The sequence below is a fragment of the Peromyscus maniculatus genome, chromosome 12 (genome assembly GCF_049852395.1).
Source record: "Peromyscus maniculatus bairdii isolate BWxNUB_F1_BW_parent chromosome 12, HU_Pman_BW_mat_3.1, whole genome shotgun sequence".
NCBI classification, from domain to species: Eukaryota; Metazoa; Chordata; class Mammalia; order Rodentia; family Cricetidae; genus Peromyscus; species Peromyscus maniculatus.
In genome coordinates, this window is record NC_134863.1 from 14626245 (window position 1) to 14646212 (window position 19968).

Below are 19968 nucleotides of genomic sequence, written 5' to 3' on the forward strand. Positions count from 1 at the left end.
CTCCCAGGCAAAACAAAGCAAAGCGCGCCGTAGATCATCAAACCCAGAGGCTGCCAGAGAGGGCCTCACAGAGGAGATAGTTTGCCTGGGTGCTGAAGATGAGTTCTGAGCTTAAGCTTTGGAAGAAGGACATTCCTGGCCCAGGGACACTGTGGAGGTGTAGAAGTAGGTGGCCTGTCTGGGTCATTGTGAGTAACGTGTTGTGGCTGGAGGAGGCAAATGAAAGAACAGCTACTGTGAGTTCCGAACCCTCAGCATGCCTGGATACACGTACATGTCTGTGTCAACTGTATAAATAATTACATTTACCTATAAATAAAACGTACTTCAGCTGTGCCTTAGTTACGGTTACATTGCTGTGAAGAGACACCAAGACCAAGGCAACGCTTATAAAGAAAGCATTTCATTGGGGGCTGGCTTACAGTTTCAGAGGGTGAATCTATGATCATTATGACGGGAAGCCGACAGGCAGGGCACTGGAGCAGTTAGCCAAGACCTTTATATATCCAGATCTGCAGGCAGCAGATATAGAGAGAGACAGAAGACCTGGTGTGGACATTTGAAACCTCAAAGCCCACCCCCAGTGACACATCTTCAGCAAGGCCACACCTCCTAATCCTTCTAAAACAGTGCCACTCCCTGGTGACTGAGCATTTAAATATGTGAGCCTATGGGGACCATTCTCATTCAAACACCACAGGTTGTAAATTTCCTACCTAAAATTTTAGACCTGATAACAACCTATGATCTGGACTCTGGCATCCAGCCACTGTATGACCCTAGGCCCTTTGATGACATCCTAATTTCTTTGTTCATAAAAGGGGTGATAACTGGGCCACTGCCTAGTCTCAGGAGGTTTTATGTTCAGATTGGGTTACAGATGTCACAGGAAAAACAAGGACAGAAGAGCCACATAGAGGGTTTATTATTGTGCACATGGGCTTTGCCTTCCTGAAAATTATACAATGGCTAAAGCATCCACAGTTGTCTGAGAGAATGCTCATAGCTAGGGACAGGGTCCCTGAAGCGTTGAGACAAGCAACTTGGTCAAGAGCCATGGCACTATGCCAGCCTGACTCAGACAAGAGGCCCCGGGCTGCCCTGGGAGGCTGCAGAGAAGGCGGGGGCAGGTACGGGCGCTGCCCTTGCCTGGTGAGAGAACGTTCCTCCAGCCTTTCTGGTTGTTGGAAAATGCTTGGGCTAGGGAGTTGGTCTGGATGGCTGTCAACAGCTCAGCGAGGGTGGAGGAGAGTGTCCAGACGAGCCATGCTGTGAGGAATGTGAGGACTGCCAGCTGCCGCTCAGTTCCCTGCTGTATCTGGGAGAGGCTGGTGGTCAGGAAAGAGACAGGCAGGATGGGGTTGTCTGGGACTATGGTGGTCATCTTCATCCTGCAGAGGTACCCATGAGGACAGGGCTGGGCCTGGACCAACTAAATCCAGGAGGAAGGGCATCTAGACCTCAGCACTGATGTAACATGGCCATGGACCTTACTTCTGCTCTAGAAAGAACAGGATTATTCTAGGTCTAGGGAGGGGCTTGTCTTGGTCTGGAGGTAGAAAATCTGTAGAATAGGAGAATGTGTGCCCATGTGTGGATGTGATCATGCAGATTAAATATTCGGTGTACTCCATATTGTTGAAGGGGTTCTACCTTGTCGAATCCACTGATCTCTCAGCTCCTGAGAGCTAGGCCGTATGCCAGCCATCATACTCAATGGCAAACAGCCTTAGCCATTGAGTTCATTAGTCCATTAGTTCAGATAAAGCCCCTAAAGCCCACAGAGAAGAGAGAAGTTCCTTCATTTCTTGAACCATGAAGTTATCTGTTGGACTGTTGTTTCTTGGATAGTAGGTATTGTGCACAGCCCCAAGCCCAGCATGGAACTGAGCACTGGGGCATCTCATGGAATGGGCTCAGCTCCTGATGCTCCTAGGCCACACTTGGCCATGCCGTATGAACAGTAGCTTTACAGAGAAGACCAAGAGAGCTGGTAGAGGAAACTGTAGCAGTCCGGGCAGGCAACACCTTGCATCTGTGCTCAGCCCATGAAAGAGTATTTTTTCTACCTGTCAAATTATGGCCTTGGGAGGGAGAATCAAGCAGGAGTGGAAGAAAGGACATGTCTGGTATGGCTATGGACATGAACTCTGGTGGGGAGCCAGGCTTGGAGCTACGTGTGTCTGAGCCTTTTAGGAAGCAAGGACATAGGAGTTTGTTCCAGGTGAGAGAAGGAGGCAGCCAGCCGGCCGGCGGGCGCTCTGACTACAGCAATGAGGCTGAGTCATTCATCTGTGGACAACCTTTGTCAGGTGGAGTGCTGTGGGGCCAGAGGGTGCTGGCCCAGAGCCTGACCTGGAGGAGGTTAATGACAGTGAGCGGAATAAATTTCCCAGAGATGCTTCCTGCTGGAGGGCATGTGGCAGCTTCTCTTTTCATCTTCACAATGAACACTTATTCTGGGCTGCCAATTTAGGGGAGGGAGGAGAACAGGCCAAGAGGAGCCCAGAAGCCTTGCCCAGGGCGCACTCCTGCATCTGAAGAGTTCTACCTACGTCTCCACAGACAGTCTTGGTGACTCACAAGGTGAGGCAGAGTGGCTTGCTGCCATCCAGTTATCTTTGTAGTCTCATTTCCTCAGGATGCCCTTAGCATTTGGGGGTTGGGGGGAGTCACGTGCTTTCCAGCTAGATGGACTTGGGTTGAAATCCGAGTTTTAAACTGTTTGTTCTCAATCTGCCAAGTGCTGTTTATTCACTCTGTGAACTTGAAGACTTAGCTTCTCAGTTCCTCATCTCGAAGTCATGATTTGCATTAGTTATTCCTACATCATCGCATTGACATGCATGCTTAAACTAGAGCTGAACACATGGCTGATCAATAAATGGTTGTTTTAAAGACCACAGCCCAGTACCCAGAATTTACAAAGTGCTGGGGGGAAAAATGAAGAAAGAAACCAAGAAGACAACTGTCAATGAACAATAGACCAATGAAACAAGCAGGCAGTCCTCAAAAGAAGAGACACACATGGTCAGGAAATACTTTAAAACCTGTTCAACATCAGGGAAATGCTTTGAGATACTACTTCATCCTAGTCAGAAAGGCTGTCATCAATAAATCTGATAACCAGTGTTAGAGACGACATAAGGAAAGCGAAACGCGGATTCATTGCTAGTTGGAGTGCAAATTATACAGTCAAGTCAATATGGTGCCAATTAGTATGGAGGTTTCTCAAAAAATGGAAAGTAGAATTTCCACATGACCTTGCCATTCTGCTCTTGGGCATAGACCTGGAGACTCCATACCCTACCACAGGGATACTTGAGCATCCATCCACGTTCATTGCTGCTCTTTTCACAATTCCAAGAAAACAGAACCAACCTAGATGTTCATCAACAGATCATGAAAATGTGGTACTTATACAAAGTGGAATATTACACAGCTGTAAACAAAAATGAAAACTGTAGGGAAATGGAAGGACCTGGGAAGTATAATATTAAGTGAGGGGACCCAAACTTGGAAACAAACCACACGTTGACCCTCATATTTGGATTCTAGCCTATAATATATGCCTGCATGTGAGTAAATAGGTGTAAGAGTGGTTGGTGTCTTACGGTTTTTATTGCTGTGAAGAGACATCATGACCACAGCAATTCTTATAAAGAGAAACATTTAACTGGGGCAAGCTCACAGTTTCAGAGGTTTAGTCCATTATCATCATGGCAGGATATGGTGGCGTGCAGGCAGACGTGGTGCTGGAGAAGGAGCTGAGAGGTCTACTTCTTGATCTATAGTCAGCAGAAGGAGACTGTGTGCCACACTGGGCATAGCTTGAGCATAGGAGACCTCAAAGCCTGCCCCCACAGTGACCTACTTCTTCTAACAAGGTCACACCTCCTAATAGTGCCACTCCTTATGGGCAAAGCATTTAAAACACGTGAGTCTATGGGGGCCATACTTATACAAACCACCACAAGTGTCAAAGTCTAAACTTTAGAAAGGAGGCCAAGAGCGGCTAATATTAATTTTATGGAAGGACAGAGTGTGATGGTTATGATAAATGGCGCTGGTTACCAGCAGAAAAGTCACGGGCCACGGCCACGACTACCAGAGTTACAAAGAGCTTTATTAGAAAGGAGAGGCTAGGAGGGAGGAGAGCCAGGTCTGGAGAGAAAGATGGCAGGAGCAGCGCAGAGAGCATGCATCATCAGCGGATGCTGGCGACTACATACCCACCTTAAAAAGCCAGATGCGGACTCCCACCCTCTCTCTCTGTTCCCTTTCTGCTCCCTGCTCTCTACCTCTGGTAGTCGTGGCTGTGGCTCGTGACTTTTCTGCGCCACCACCAGCACCATTTATCATAACCATCACACGCTGTCCTTCCTTGCAATTAATATTAACTGCAGGAGCTGATGGAGAGGCTCCATTGGCAAACAAACCCATGTAGCATCTATTGGCGTTTGAGCCCACTCAGACTGGCTTAGGACAAGGTCTACCGTCCTTTTTCCACAGGTGGGTGGACATGGGCAAGGAACCCTGCCAAGCCCAATTCTAAGAGGGCACTAATGGGCTAATTGTCATTCCAGAGTTCCTCCCAGGCTCAGGGGTCAGGTCATAAGTGGGCTTCTCCGAAGGAGTGAGACTCACTGCTAGGCAGAGTCTGCCATTGCAGAGCCTCCAAGAGCGGGATCCAGGTAGTGTGGGCAGGAAGGGCCTCACAGTACAGGAGCCCTGACGTGTTTATGTCAAGTTGGGAAAGAGTCAAGTGGACGGAGCGACTTCTGCAGTTGTTGGAAGTTTGGGGACCTTGCGTGCAGCATTTAGTGTAAACAAGAACTGGGGGTTTGGCAGCAGGTATAAACTGAGGACATGACTGCTCCAAGGTATGGTTGAGGGGAAGGGGTTATTGTAGATATGAGGCACCTGGAAGATTCCAGAGCAGAGAGAGAGAGAAAGCAGTAGACTGAACATGGCCAGCAGACTGGACTTGGCCATGAGAGGAGAGAGGGAGAAAGAAAGAGAGAGAGGCAGAGAGAGAGGGGGGGGCGGGAGTGAGATAGGGAAGAGAAAGAGAGTGTGAGCAAAAGGAGACCAAGAGAGAGGATGACTAGAGAGGAAGACAAAAGAGAGACTGTAGGGTTATATAGGAATGAGAAGCTGGGGGAGGGAAGCGCATGAGATGGAGATGGTTAGGGTAGCAGGCAGGGTGAGAAGAGCCAGGATGCCTGCATGGACTCTGTAGCAGGTAGTTGTGATACTGAGAGAGCCTGGAGGCCAGTATACACTCTGGTAGGCTAATAGGCACCACAGACAGCCATTTGACCCCTTTGATAGTGATTAGGAAACGGCTCCTTTGAGAGAGGGGAACGGGTGCCAGAATTTTGGGAGGAGTTGAGTTTTCTTTGGACCTGACAGTGTCTCTGAACCAGCAGCTCTGTGGAACACGTCATTGTTGTTTCTCCTGTGCAGACGAGGATGCTGAAGGTGAAAGTGGTTTACCTAAAGTCATGCAGGGTGAAGTTGTGACTTGAACCCCGTCAGCTCTCTGAATTCCAAAGGCTGCGGTTTCCTCGTGTGCCACGATCTACAGAGAGGCCTGACTAGCTACCTTAGTGAAACAAAACAATACAAAAGACCAATGTGAAATATGTACTTCTCAGGTTACATTTTATCAATAAATGCATTATGTTTTGTAGGTAAATATTTTATGTGCTTGCGTAATTGTATTTACCTATAAATAAAATACACTTCAGCTGTGTCTTAAGTTACTGTTACATTACTGTGACGAGACACCATGACCAAGGCAACTCTTATAAAGGAAAGCAGTTAGTTGGGGGCTGGCTTACTGTTTTAGAGGTGTACTGTGCTGACATCCCGGCAGGGAGCATGGCGGCGTGCAGGCAGACATGGTGCTGGAGAAGGAGCTGAGAGCTGCATCCTGATCTGTAGGCCAAGAGAGAAAAGACACTGGGCCTGGCTTGGGTATTTGAAACCTCCAAGTCCACCCCTAGTGACACACTTCCTCCACACCTCCTAATCCTTCTCATCCCATCAAAGAGTTCTACTCCCTAGTGACTGGGTATTAACTTACATGGGCCCTTGGGGACCTTTCTTATTCAAACCACCACACTCCTGCTCACTCACCCTCTTTGTTTGTGAATGTATCTTATTCTACCTTAATTAAAGGTGTGGCCCTGGCAACTCTTCCTTCTCTCTCCAATATTATTTCTCTGTTGTGACATTCTGCTTGTACCCATCTCTGTAATTTATCTACCTAATTGTCCATCTGTCCATCAACCTATCTCTAAATGGTGGCTTTGTCTCTATCCTCCCCATCTGTGTATACCTGCACATTTCCCCTGACTTCCAGTAATTACTCTATTTTTCTGCTCCTGGAAATAATTTTCTGTTTCTTTCCTGTGGTTCATTTTCTCTCACACCCATGTAAGTGTGGTCTGATCAGGTTTTTTTTTTTTTTTGCCCTGTTGCTCTCCAAGCCTCTATCAGTCAGGCTCATCTGCCAGGTGCAATGGCCACATCTCAAGCCTTGTCTTGGCTTCTCTGCAGGGGCGTGTGTTACTGGCTGTCCCATCCCACCGTACAGACATCTTCTCTTGGCTTCTGGAACACTCTCTTGCTCTCTTTCTTAGCCATCTTCCCTCACTCTCTGTGGTTGGCTCATCGTCACCTGCTCACTGTGGCCTCTTCTCCTCACCTCAGTCCCTGATCTTATGTAGTCCGTTATGCTGACCACCCTCTGCTCGTACCTACACGCCAGACCTTTCCTCTGAACCTCTGAACCTCAGGCCCATATGTTCAACCATCCACCGAACAGGCTTCCTCGGGCATGTGGCAGAGACCCCAAACGCAACAAGCCTGAAACTGAGCTGCTGCCCTTCTGAAGTAGCCACCCTACTCCAGTAGACGAGAGTCAGAACTTAGGACTCCAGAGTCCTTCTAGATGCTTCTTTCATGCCATGTTCATGAGCGTAAGCCATGCTGGCTGTGCCTTTGTAGTAAGTCAGGAGACGGATTAGTTATTTGGCTCACCAAGTTCCTACTGGCTCAGAACAGGCTCATCTCTATTTTGAATCTTCAGGATAATTTTGTGTCTCAGCCTGCTTATACTCTTGCTTCTGTGGGTTGTTTTCAAAAAGCACAGAGTGGTCATTTCAAAAGTTGTAGTAACATGTAATTTCTTTGCTCAAAAACTGTCAACGTTTCCTCTCTCTCTCTCTCTCTCTCTCTCTCTCTCTCTCTCTCTCTCTCTCTCTTTCTCTCTCTCTCTCTTTCTCTCTCAAAATTTATTTTATGTGCATGTGAAGGTGTCAGATCTCCTGGGACTGGAGTTACAGACAGTTGTGACCTACTCTGTGGGTGCTGGGAATTGAACCCAGGTCCTCTGGATAGAGCAGCCAGTGCTCTTAACTGCTGATCCGTCTCTCCATCCCTTCCATCTCATGCTCTTAGGCGTCTACCTCCACAGGTTGCATCTTTTACTCTTCTCTGCCTCTTCCTTTCACTTCACCATGAGGCCTGCACCTCAGACACAAGTGTATTGCTACCTCAGGGCCTCTGTTTTTGCTGGTCCCTCCAGACTGTTCCCTCACACAGTCCCATGGTTTGTTGCACCTCATTTCTTAAGGCTTGTGTGTGAATGTCACCTGGACAGAGAGACAATTCAACAACCTGATATAAAGTAATGATCCGCCCCCTCCACTCTCACACCTGGCTCTCTCTCTCTCTCTCTCTCTCTCTCTCTCTCTCTCTCTCTCTCTCTCTCTCTCTCTCTCTCCCTCTCCCTCTCCCTCTCCCTCTCCCTCTCCCTCTCCCTTTCAACCAGTTGTGCAGTCCTCCAGTAGCGTACAAAGCCACCCAATTTACTTACATTCTTTTTCCATTAGTGAATTCTTCCCACGTGAGGCCAAGGAAGGCCTTAATCTTTTTTTCTAGATTTCCCTTGGACCTAGAACCAAAATAAGACACTCGTGGGTTGAATTTAACTAAATCCTCCCAACACAACTTCAGAATTAACTCGAGTAACCCACAGTTTATAGATGAGAAGTCTGGGGCCCACAGAGGGAAAGAAACTTTCTCAAAATATCACAGCTTGCTAGAACAGAGCTATGACTGAGATCTGCCGGGTATCCACGTCATCGTCATCATCGTTATCATCATCATCATCGTTATCAGTGACTGCTATCTTTCTGACAAGCTTGCCTCCCCAAGCACTCACCTCCTTAAGTGGCCCGAGTTTTCTTTTTCTTTTTTTTTTTTTTTGTTTTTGTTTTTGGTTTTTTCGAGACAGGGTTTCTCTGTGTAGCTTTGCGCCTTTCCTGGAACTCACTTGGTAGCCCAGGCTGGCCTCGAACTCACAAAGATCCGCCTGCCTCTGCCTCCTGAGTGCTGGGATTAAAGGCGTGCGCCACCACCGCCCGGCATGGCCCGAGTTTTCTACACCTTGTTGTGAGCAAACAGCCCCCATGGAATAACAAAATCCCCGCAAACAATGTTTTGAATGTGACTGGAGGTATAGGAAACACAAACTGAATGCCATGTATGTAATTCCTATGCAGAAATCGTTATATTGTTAGCTCATTTGGTGGGACTGAGGTGAGGGCCTATATAAAGTTATGCAAATTTTTGTAACTAATATTTCCTTTAAAGATCTTTCCAGGAACATACTAAAGCCATCAGAGCTGACTAGCATCTGTCACAGGGGGCTGGGGAGATGGCTTGGTGGTTAAGAACACTTGTTCTCTCAGAGGACCTGGGTTCAATTCCCAGCCACCCACCCGGTGTCTCACAACTGTCCATAATTCCAGTTCCAGGGGACCCGGTCCTCTTCTTTTTACCTCCGTGGGCCTCCAGCACACATGTGAGCAAAGCATTCACATACGTAAAAGAAAAAGAAATAGATCTTTCAAGATCAAAATCGGGCATAGAAGGCCAAGATGTGAGAAGTACGTATGACATGCTGTTCTGCCCCGAGGGAAGGAGTGGGTATGTGTGTGCCTACAAGGTCCCCAGTGAGACTGGCCAACCGCCCACGCTGGCTAGACAGGGTGATGCTCTGTTTGCAGTCATGTGATGAGAAGAAAACAGTCCGAACTGAGAGGCCCATAGGCCTACAGATGCCGAGGTTAGGAGTTCCCCAATGAAACATACAGAGTGACGTCAGTCTCTCTGGGGTAAGACCTGCCAGCCCAGAGTCCATGCCTCCACACCTTTTTCATGCTTCACTTTTGAATGTCAGAGGATCTCTAAGGAACATTAGCTATCTGAGGGGAATTGAGACACGAAAGATAGAAACCAAGAGGCAACACAACAACACACACAACAACAACTCAAAGAAATGGAGGCAACCTAGAGAGCAGTGGGAACTTCAGGGCTGGGGTGTGGTTCAGTGGTATACAGTACAGGAAACCAAGCAGCCAACCAACCAACCCCCCACTCTGTGATGCTAGACTCAGAAGTAAGAAGGTTTGGTGACGAGGGACGTGTAGGGAGGAGAGCTCAGAGGAGGAGGAGAATGATCTCTTGGGATTAAAAGCATTCAAGCAGAAGTAAATAGCTACAGGGTTTGGAGTAGAAAGTTGCAACAAATGAAGAAGGCAGTGGAATGGAACGTGAGCGGGTTATTCTACAAAGTCCGATGTCTGAGTAGTAAGATGTACAGAACAAGAGAATAGGGATACCGGAGGAGAAAGCATTATAGAAATAACAAGAAAAAGTGTTGGGGCTGAGGAGGCAGCTGAATTGGTAGAGAGCTTACCTAGCTACAGGAGATCCTGGGCTCCGGCCTCCACACCACACAAAACTGGGCACAGTGGCGTGAGCCGTGATCTCAGCACCCTGAAGGTGGAGGGGATGAGAAAGTCACTGTCACCTACGGCTAATAGCAAGCAAGAGCCAGCCTGGCTACAAGAGAACCTGTCTCAAAAGCCAAATAAACAAACAACTAAATACATAGGATTTTTTTTTCTTCTCTTTGTTTTCCTTTTGTCTTATTTTATTTTAATTATTCTTTAGATGCCTGTTTGTTTTCTATGGAGAGACGGAAAGGGTGTGGATTCCCCATGAGAATGGAGGTTGGGAGGGAAGCCATGATCAGAATATATTTTATCAAAAAAAAAAAATCTGTTTTCAATAAAAGAAAAGCAGAAACCAGTAGAGAGAACAAGGATGTAGGCTGCTGGATTGAAGCATTTCACCTGAGTACTTGGAACAAAGTCTACAAATGAAAAAAGAAAAAGATGCATGCAAATGGAAGCTTCTAGAGAGCGATGGGGTGTGACTCAGTGGAAGAACACCGAACAAATAGCCTGTACATGCAAATAAATAGGCGAAATGTGAGACTCCGGAGCCTGCATGGATTCTGTGTGAGAACAAGATGGTAACACTGGTGACAAGACACTGAGTCCAGACCTTTAAAGTTCTGGAGGAGAGATCTTAAGGTGGTTCAGCAGATAAAGACACTTGCCACCAAGCCTGACTACCTGAGTTCAATCCCCAGGATCCCCCAGACCAACTCCTTTATGTCGTCCTCAGACGTATACACAGGCACCATGGCATCCTTGTATGCACAGGCACACTACATAAATAACTAAATACATTTAAAAATTAAGAAAAATTTCAAGAGGAGATGATTTCTGAGAAACTCTGCAGGAGAAATTATTAATCAGATGCGTGGGTGGAATGACGGTGTTCTCAGATGCGAGAAGAGCCAGTTTCTTGCCTCCCACAGAGGCTTTCTGAGAAGCGACAGCTTCTGTTCCTCCAACGAGGGAGTAAACAAGAAAAAGTGGGCTCCTCTATTAAGCCCCGAAGCCAACTAGTTTGGGTTGGTGTAGGAGCAGAGAAATTTCCAGAAGGGAGAGCTTAAATTAAAAACAAGAAATTAAAAACAAACAAACAAACAGCACTGGGTTGTACTGTGAGTTGTATAGTTTTTGTGGGAAAGATGACGCTGAATTCGTTAGTGATAGTTACATTGAAACACAGGCATCCAAACAGGAGACAGTTGTAGACTCCAGAAATGATAGATAAGAGGTGTATGTGAAAGCAGTGAGTCATGACCCCTCACGTGGCTCTCCTGTGAGCATCACCACACGGTCATAATAATAATAATGAGAAGCCCTGAGGTGGACGTAATAGAATTGGTGTAATTCATTAGGAGCAGCATGTGGGCTCAAAGTGAACTAAACCTTTATTTTGCATAACAGGAAGTCCATGACTAACAACCCCTCATGCTGAAAACAAGAGCCATGTAAGTGTGTGGTGTACAGACACTGCAGCAGCGTAGAAGTAGCTAAGAGATCAAAGTTGTTGCATGTGAGCCACAGACACCAAGGCTGTGGAGGGCTGGGAAGGGGTTGCTGCTACGGCCGTGAGCCTGGCGGGACCCCTTGACATGAAGGGTCATGGATGTGTTTTGCTTTGATTAAAAAGAGGGCTCAGTGGTTCCAGTATCTGGATGGGTGTTGAAATCAGGATGGTAACGGCTGGAGACACCACATTCACCGCGTGGTCACATATATTCTCCGTGGGGTTCTTTTCTGTATGGTGGTGTCAGAGGAGCTTAGCTCTGAAAACGAACCCCTATGCTTTTTCTCTCGGCTCCTGGATTTTGTTTTCAGCTCGGATTTAACTTCAGCTCTTGACATGGAGTGAGTACAGGCCTTTGGGAGGCAGGTTTGTGAGTGAAATTCTTCAGCTTCGTGCCTAGGCTCTTTTCTAAAATTGTCACCTCATCAGCACATGGGCAGAAGACTCCTTACCTCCCAGGACTGTGTGAGGAACAAAAAAGTCGGTCAGAACACCGCGTGTTTAGGATGGCAGCTGATAAATAATGAGAATGAAACCCACGGGACAGCTGCAGCTAATCCTTGGTCTGAGATAGGAATCCCATTAATGCTGGGCTGGGGCCTCACAGATGAACCTTTGAGGGGGAGCATGGGTCCTGGGAGGTGCAGGGGGGAGGTAGAGGGGGAAAAGGGGGTAGAGGGGGTAGGGGCCATCCCATGCTTGAATTTAGCAGATGCTCTTATTGGATTTCCAGTATAGTGTTTTCTCACTTGACTTCAGCGCCCAGCAAATTTTCAGGGCTTAGGTCTTGGGATGTCTTCTGTGTAAAGATCTACAAAAGCACTTAGCTCATTTATGTTCATGCGCCATTATTGGGAAAAACTGCCCACATCCCAAGTGGTGTGGAATAATGGCTCCAGGGTCAACAGCATACTCCTTTACCCTAGGCTTGGTGGTGGCTGCTAATGGATGCCAGGGACCTGGCCTCTGCTTCATTCCTGTGACAGGCTATAGCACCCTGACAGGACACAGAACTTGTTAGCTTTGCCCTGCTTTGCAAAGGCTGGGCCATGAAATTCTCAGTGTATGTTCTTCCTCAGTGTGTGGACTGCTTGGCCAACAGGCACTGCTCTTGAAGTCTTGGCTGTGGTCTGAGGTCAGTACCTCAGACATCAGTACTCTGGGGGAGCACCCCTGAAGACAAATATCACCGAGGCAGCCCCTTCCTTACAGTCATCTGTGGAAGAAAGAAGAGATTGCCTGGGTTGCTGCCAGAGGAGCAAGATAGGGGGACAGTCCAGTGAGGTGGGAAGATTCAAACAGAGCAGACGCGGAAGAAGGCCTTGGCTGCTTAGACCCCAGGAGAAAAATGGGAAACCGATTCAGATGTCAAACCCAATGAGTGACCCTCTTGGGATCTGAGGGTGACCAGGGGAGAGCTGCTGGGAGAACCAGGTAGAGTTGGGAGTATGGACAGAATGAGAGCTACGTGGAAACTACAAGATGCACATGGGGACATCTTAGTTAGGGTCTCTACCACTGTGAAGAGACACCATGACCACGGCAACTCTTAAAAGGAAAAACATTGAATCGAGGTGGCAGCTTACAGTTTCAGAGGTTCAGTCCGTTGTCATCATGGCGGGACATGGCGGCATGCAGGCAGACGTGGTATTGGCTGCCTCTTGATCTGCAGGCAACAGGAAGTGAACTGTGACACTGGGAGTAGCTTGATCATAGGAGAACTCAAAGCCCACCCCCTACAGTGACACACTTCCTCCAGCAAGGCCACACCTCTTAATAGTGCCACTCCCTTTGGGGGCCATTTCTTTCAAGCCATGGGGGCGGGGCGTGGTAAGGAGGTTATGCCTGTGGACCAGTGACCTCCCCAGTGTGGGTAGAAAAATCTTGGCAAACTCACCTTTAGCAACTTTAGTACTTTAGCAAGCCTGGTTGCTCCACAAGTCCGTTATTGCTGCAGACTCAGGGCCTGGGAGAGACTGTTTCTGGGGGGTAGTCTAACTCACCCAAATCCCATCAAAAAGGGGGTTTGGTGAAAGAGATAAGGGATGAATACAATAAAAGAGCAGAGTTCATAGCTACTGTGGCCACCAAACATGTGCTCTCTGGGTTTGATGGTTTCTCATCTGCCTCCCTCAGCCATGGCGTGGGTCTCTGCACAACAGTTTCATCCTTCAGCAGGTCCCCTCCTGGTCCTTCCTAAATGTTGTATGTGTTTGCTTATCTCAGGTTCTGCTACTTTCCCTCTATGCCCAGTCTTCCAAACAAATCCTGGTCAGCCTATTTCTTTCTCCAGTTGTTCTCAAAGTTCTCCCCTCCATTTCCCATGGCAGGCCCAGGAATGTGAGGTGACTTACTATCAGTGTTGGAAACCTGCATGCTATTTACTTAAGGAGTTGGGAAAACCGCCCCCCCCCCCAGGGAGCCCACAATCCCCTCGGGAGGCCTGCCAGAGTGCAGGGTATGCAGGGATAGTCCACTAGGAAAGGCCAGGAGAATGGCTCCCCGTTGCCCGGGACATCAGGGTCTCAGAGACCCAGCCATTTGTTTGGACGGATTACCTAGTGAATTACTATCCTTCATGAAATCAAAATGGCCTAGAATAAAGAAGGTAAGCAGGCTGACTGCAGAGAGAATATGGGTGTGGGGTGTGGGATGGGGGGAGGCTTTCTCACTACGGAGGCTGGGGAGCTGGCTGCCCACGGCTTTCCTGTTCTGGGGAAGGCCCCTTCCTGCAGGCCTGCTGCTGATGGCTAGCTGGCTGTGAGCACGCAGCCCTGGCTGCCCGCCTTCACCACGGTGCCTCTGGCTGACTTCTGGTGTTTTGTTGACATTAATTATACACAGCAGCAAAGTGGCCAAGGCCTCCAGCAACTCTTTTTTTTGGTATCACCTGTTGCCTTTACTGTTTGCTGTGTGCTGCCTTGAGTTTTTATGAGACCTTGGTATTTCCAGCCCTGCAAATGGCAAGGTTGGCTTCAGTTTTCTGTTAGTTTCCGTTCACCTCTGTCTCCTCTGGGCACGGCCCTTGCTTTTCTTTGTCTCAAAGGCTTTTTTCCCCCCTATTTCCACCTGGACACCTCTCTGTGATTTGACCACACCTCCCTGCCCTTCATGGCTTTCTGACTTCTTCTTGCCTATTCTTACTCAGGCACTGGTCCCTGGATCTAGCATCAAGGATCTTATCTGAGATGGAAGCTGAGCTAGTTGTGAGCACAAGAAAGGCTAATCCAGACTCCTGGTACCCACCCCATCCTCATCTCCCCTAGTGTGGTTGTGGTGTGGAGGAGAGAGCACCATGGGAGAGATGCCACGCCTCTCTACACAGTGGCCTTGGAGGTCGAATGTCTCCGCTGTGGGAACACCTGGGCAATTTGGAAAGTCTTTGACCCGGCAATTTGATCTCCCAGACTGTGGCTTAAGGAATTAATTATGGGTTTTCCCAGTACACGCACCCCCCCCCCCCCCCACACATTTGAAAAAAAAAATTGCCCACTCTAAAATTAAACAGACCCAAAGCCCAAAGTCTGAACATCTCACTGAACTTCTGTACAGTTAGAATATCTGAAGTTGTGGAGCTTCACATTAGATTTTAAGTTTTCAGTATCAAATATGTTTTATGCACGTATCCTCCACCACAAAAATGAAAAAGTGCATGAGAGAATTGAAGCTATAAAAACAGTTAGCTTTTCATCCTCTTTCATGGCTGGTGCCCACATTCAGTCTTTCTTGTTATCTAATTGGTCCCTGTTCTCCTGCCTGCGTACTCTACCATACCCACAAGTACATTTGTTTACATATAAACATATATTGTTGGCTAGGTTCCACAGGTGAAGGAGAGAACTTGTGTTGTTGCCTTTTTCTTTCTTAGGTTATGTGATCTTGTGTGATGTTATTCATTCTGAGCATTCCAAGTTCTTCCATTTTTCTGCAGATTTTGTGATTTCGCACGCGCGCGCGCGCACACACACACACCCACTCCAAATTTTCATTATTTGTTCATCTGTTGATAGGCAAATAGGTTGGCTCCAGTTGTTTGCGAGAGGGAATGAAACAGCAATGAAAATGGTGGGCACACACCTCTGTGGTAGGGAAGGAAGGGGTTCTCTGGGTGTGTGCCCAGCAGTGCAAGAGCTGGGTCATGTGGTAGTTCTGTTTCTATTTCTGTTTCTCTTGAGAAATATTCAGACTGATTTCCACAACGGCTGTATTAATTTGTGCTCCCGCCAACAGTGAGTAAGGATTCCGTTCTCTCCACATCACACTCTTCAGCGTTTGTTGTCGGATTTGTCGATGGCAGCCGTTCTGACCGGGATTAGATAGTATCTCAGAGTAGTTTTAATTCCTAGTTCCACCATGGCTGGGGATACTGAAGACTTTGAAAAATACTCACTGGCCATTTGTGTCTCTTCTTTTTTCTTTCCCCTTTCTGAAAGCCATCTGTTCAGTTCCTTTGCCCATTTGTTAATCGGCAGTTCTGTTTCCTTGGGTTTCAGTTTATGCAAGTCTCTGTAATTCAGGACACCAGCCCCTCGTCTGCCTTGTAACTGGCAAAGATTTTCTCCTACTCTGTGGGCTGTGTGTATGCCCTGCTGATGTTTTCCTTTGCTTTGCAGAAACTTTTTTTATTTTCACGGAGTCCCATCTGTTAATAGGTGGGATTAGTGCCTGTGCTGTTCACATTCTATTTAAAATGTTCTCACCTGCCCCCACGAAGAGCATTCCCTAGGCTTCCTTCTAGAAATCGAGGCGTTTCAGGTGGTAAATGAGGGCCTTGGATCCATTTGGAACTGATTTTTGTATCAGGTGGAGACATGGATCTAATTTCAGCTTCTGCAGGTAGAAATCCAGCTCTACCAGCACGGCATGTTGAAGAGGCTGCCTCCGTCTCCCCCTCCCCCCCAGGCTGTCTCAGTCGCTCCCCCCCCCCCCCAACCCCATGGTATGTTTTTACCTCCACTGTCAAGACTTAGGTTAACTATTATCTTGGCATTCATTTCTGCGTCCTCTGCTCTATTCCATCCATCTTCCTGTGGATTTCGATGCCACCCCAGGCTGTGTTCATCATTAGCGAACTGGTGACTTACTATCAATGTGTAAGTGTGTAAGTCAAGGCCAGGTACTGCGGTCCCTCAAGCTGTGCCCATACTCTTCAGGATTGCTTTGGCTATTCATGGTCTTTTGTGGTTTCATACGAATCCTTGAATTGCTCTTTTTCCCAAACTTGTGAACTATGACATGATTGATAGGTATTGCACTGGATCTGTTTTTGTTGTAGAGGTCTTTTGCTTCTTTGTTTTGATAGATTTCTACATATATTTTTGGAGGGGGATACAGTTTCAAATACTGTATGTGATTAGCACAAGAAGAATTCATGAGGACTTAAATGTCAAGCCTTTGAGGGTCATGTAGAATTTATAGTCCAGCTATGTAGGGTATGCATGTAGATCATAGGGAACCCAGGGGCACATGCATGTTATGTAGCCATTAAATGACAGTGCAGAACACTGTGACAACATTAAGCCACACCTCACCCTTCCCTATCTTTATTAAAAAATCTGGCTAACAAGAAAGACAATACGAGAATCAAAAAGGATATGCCTATCATGGGTGGTTTTCTTGGGTAGAGCAAGATGGAGTAGCATTTTCCTTTCACTTAAATTTTATTTTATTTTTTAAATGTATAAATGGAAGCAAAATTTCTTTGGCACAAGAATGCAGTTAACTCACTCTGTTCAGATGTAATCTATGGATCGAAAATTCAGACCCAGTTAGAAGTGCTTCCAGAACGAATGAGAAGTTTCACATTCGTAAGAGCAGAAACAGTAGGCTCTGGGTTGACGAGATCAACAAAACCACAGGCTCTGTCTGAACACAGGACTCGGAACCCTGAGCACAGGGTCGGAAGATGTCTTTCTTACCTTGCCTTTCTCCCTACAAATACCGAGTAGCTTCAGTGGCTCTAGGAACATTTGCCTTATTTAATTTGTTACTCAGACCGGGCAAAAACAGATGGACATGGGTCAACAGACGGCTACTTAGGTCATTTGGAAGAGTGTCGTGCTCTGGAAGGGCTCAGAAGTGGGGCAGGGGGGAGGCGGTGAGGGGGGAGGGGAAGGGTGCGCACTCACATGCTTGTATTTACGCTTCTGAGCCCAGCTTGTGTTCTCACTTTTCCCTGCAGGCAGGGGTAGAGCCAACTGTGCCAACCGCAGCAGCCAGCGGCCCGGAGAGAAGTCATCAGTGCCACAGAAGTCAACTGAAATGAACCGGCCCCCTTGAGCCCCTCCCAAAGGCCTGGTACCCACTTTCCATCTCAATGCTGAGGTAAGAACCTTTAAATCGAGCTGGCGGGAGAGGGCAGGATGCCTCTTTGGGCAATTCTCTAAGGCTCAGGGAAGAAGGAGCGGGTGGTTTTAGTCCCAACTTCCGCCTCCATCTCAGTTCATATGGAGGCAAAGTCACTGGAGGCCAAAGAGGCCTTGTTAGTGCAGAACTTCCAGAGTCTTTCTCCTTTGCTAAGGAAATTTGAACCCTGAAGAGAATGAACTTCTCCTCAAAGGCTACATCAGTTTCAGATGGATGCTTCTGTGCTCTGTTCTGCACAGGAAAGCAAGCTTCCAGGAAACATATGCGCACACACACACACACACACACACACACACACACACATACACATACACACACACACACACACACACACACACACACACACACACACACACCAGTCCAAGAGACATACAGAGATGACAGAAATTATGCAGGCAGGTTATGGCAAAGCATTCCGCTAGGCTTACTGAAAATGATTTTAATAAACTTAGATGTGTTCTGATTATAAAGGTAATAAGTACTTCTATAACATTTGGAAGAAAATAAAGCAGGGTCTAAAAATAGCTCTCTATAGAGTTTCTCTTAGGCTCCCATGGGTTACTGGTCCCTTCTGCCTGGAGGTGGAAGGATGACCCCATGAGGAGCCAGGAGAGCTCTCGTCCAGTCTAGAATCTCTCCAGAGTTGGTTCTAAGCATCCAGGAAATGACAAACTGGTTGTTAAAATGTGGCGGCACAGGCCCTTGATCCCAGCGCTTGGGAAGCAAAGGCAGGCATCTCTCTTAGTTCAAGGCCAGCCTGGTCTACAGAGTGAGTTCCAGAACCGCCAGAGCTACACAGAGAGGACCCTGTCTTGAAAAACAAAACAAAACAATTGTTAAAAATAAAACAAAACAAAGCACTAACCTCCCCCCTCAAAAGAACCCCAGGGGAAAAAAAAAGATAAAACGATACAAAACAGTTGGCAGCTTAAAATTGGCTATTGTGGGAAAGTGACAAATTGCCCTGGAAACCAGAGAAGCTACCAAAGCAGACTTTCTAGGACTTTTTTCTTGTGCTGGTGCTCGGGATCAAAGCTGGGGCCTTGAGCATGGGAGGGAAATGCTGGACCACTGACTCTGAGTCGCCTCCCCTATGAACAGTAGGCTTTCAGTACACACGGACGATCCGATCCGTGAGAATGGGAGAGTGTGGTTTGTGGTCTGTTCGCAGTACCTCATGAGTAGCTATGATGAGGGGCCCTCTACATAAGGGCATGGGAATGTCTGATGTGGGGAGCCTCCTTGGCTGCAGGGAGCGGGTTGGGCCACCAGGAAACCTTTGGTTTATTGATGGAGAGAAACTGGCTGCATTTCTCTCTCTGACTGACAACTTGGGGGGTTCTGAATTATTGATACTCTTTCATAAAGGCGGATGAAAGACCTCCATTTATTGTTCAACATCTGGGGTGCATTTTCTTCCTGGAAAAGTTGAGGGGCTTGGCCAGGGAAGTGTGGAAAGGAAGCCTTAGGGACACTGGATGTGAAGGCCAGGACCCAGTCGGAGCTTTTGACTCTGTGAGGGAGAGAGTGCCTGTGACTTCCTGACAAACACGAGGCTTCCACAAAAGCCCCTTTCTTCAAGGCCCCACTGTCAGGAGATTAGAGCTAATTGAATTAGCATAATGAAGTCTTGGCCTCTGCCCTTCTTCTTTCTGAGTCTTCTGACTCCTACTTTGCACTTCTTGCAGGCTCCCTAAAAGAGGGTTGAGGGACAGGGTGAGACATCTGTGACAACCAGTTTCCTTCTGTGGTTCAGAAAAAGAGAAAGGTAGGAAGGGTCCTCAGCAGGCACCTGGGCCCGCCCTCCCCCTCATCCTAAAAATCCAGGCCACCTAGCAGCTGCTGGTGGTGAAGCTATGGGATCCTGGGGAAGAAGAAGCTAGGCTGGGGGGGGGGGGGTGGCCTGGTCCCCGAGGCCGTCTGACCCTGAGCTGTTGTTGTACTTAACCAGCAAGGGAACATGACTGTTGCTTCCGGCTGCCAGCCTTGCCTCTGCCCTTCCCAGGCCTTTCCCTGCATAGTGGCCAAAGCCCCAGTACCCTTCAGAAGCAGCCTGTGGTTTTCTTGGATGTAAGCCTCCTTCCTCCTCGGGGGCTTGGTTTTCCTTCTCAATGATGATGCCGGCGAAGGCCGGACTCTAAGAACCGCGAGGAATCTTTGTGAGGTAAGAAAGGGCAGGCCGAGGATGGAGGCCCCATGCTCTCCGCTTTGTCTGCGTGCTCTCTGAACTCTGCACCCCCAGGCAGTGTGTCTGCACCCATGTCTCAGATGTGG

General features: G+C 47.7%; 1 protein-coding gene across 3 annotated transcripts in view; it reads left to right on the forward strand.

The window, feature by feature from the left end:
- The window catches only part of St6gal1 (ST6 beta-galactoside alpha-2,6-sialyltransferase 1), a 132492-nt gene that overhangs the window by 10769 nt on the left and 101755 nt on the right, over positions 1-19968 (forward strand). For all 3 annotated transcript variants that reach the window (XM_006985069.4, XM_076548626.1, XM_042259098.2), the window contains exon 2: positions 17510-17652. The gene's annotated coding sequence lies outside the window, so the exon portion shown is untranslated. The remainder of the gene's footprint in view (positions 1-17509; positions 17653-19968) is intronic.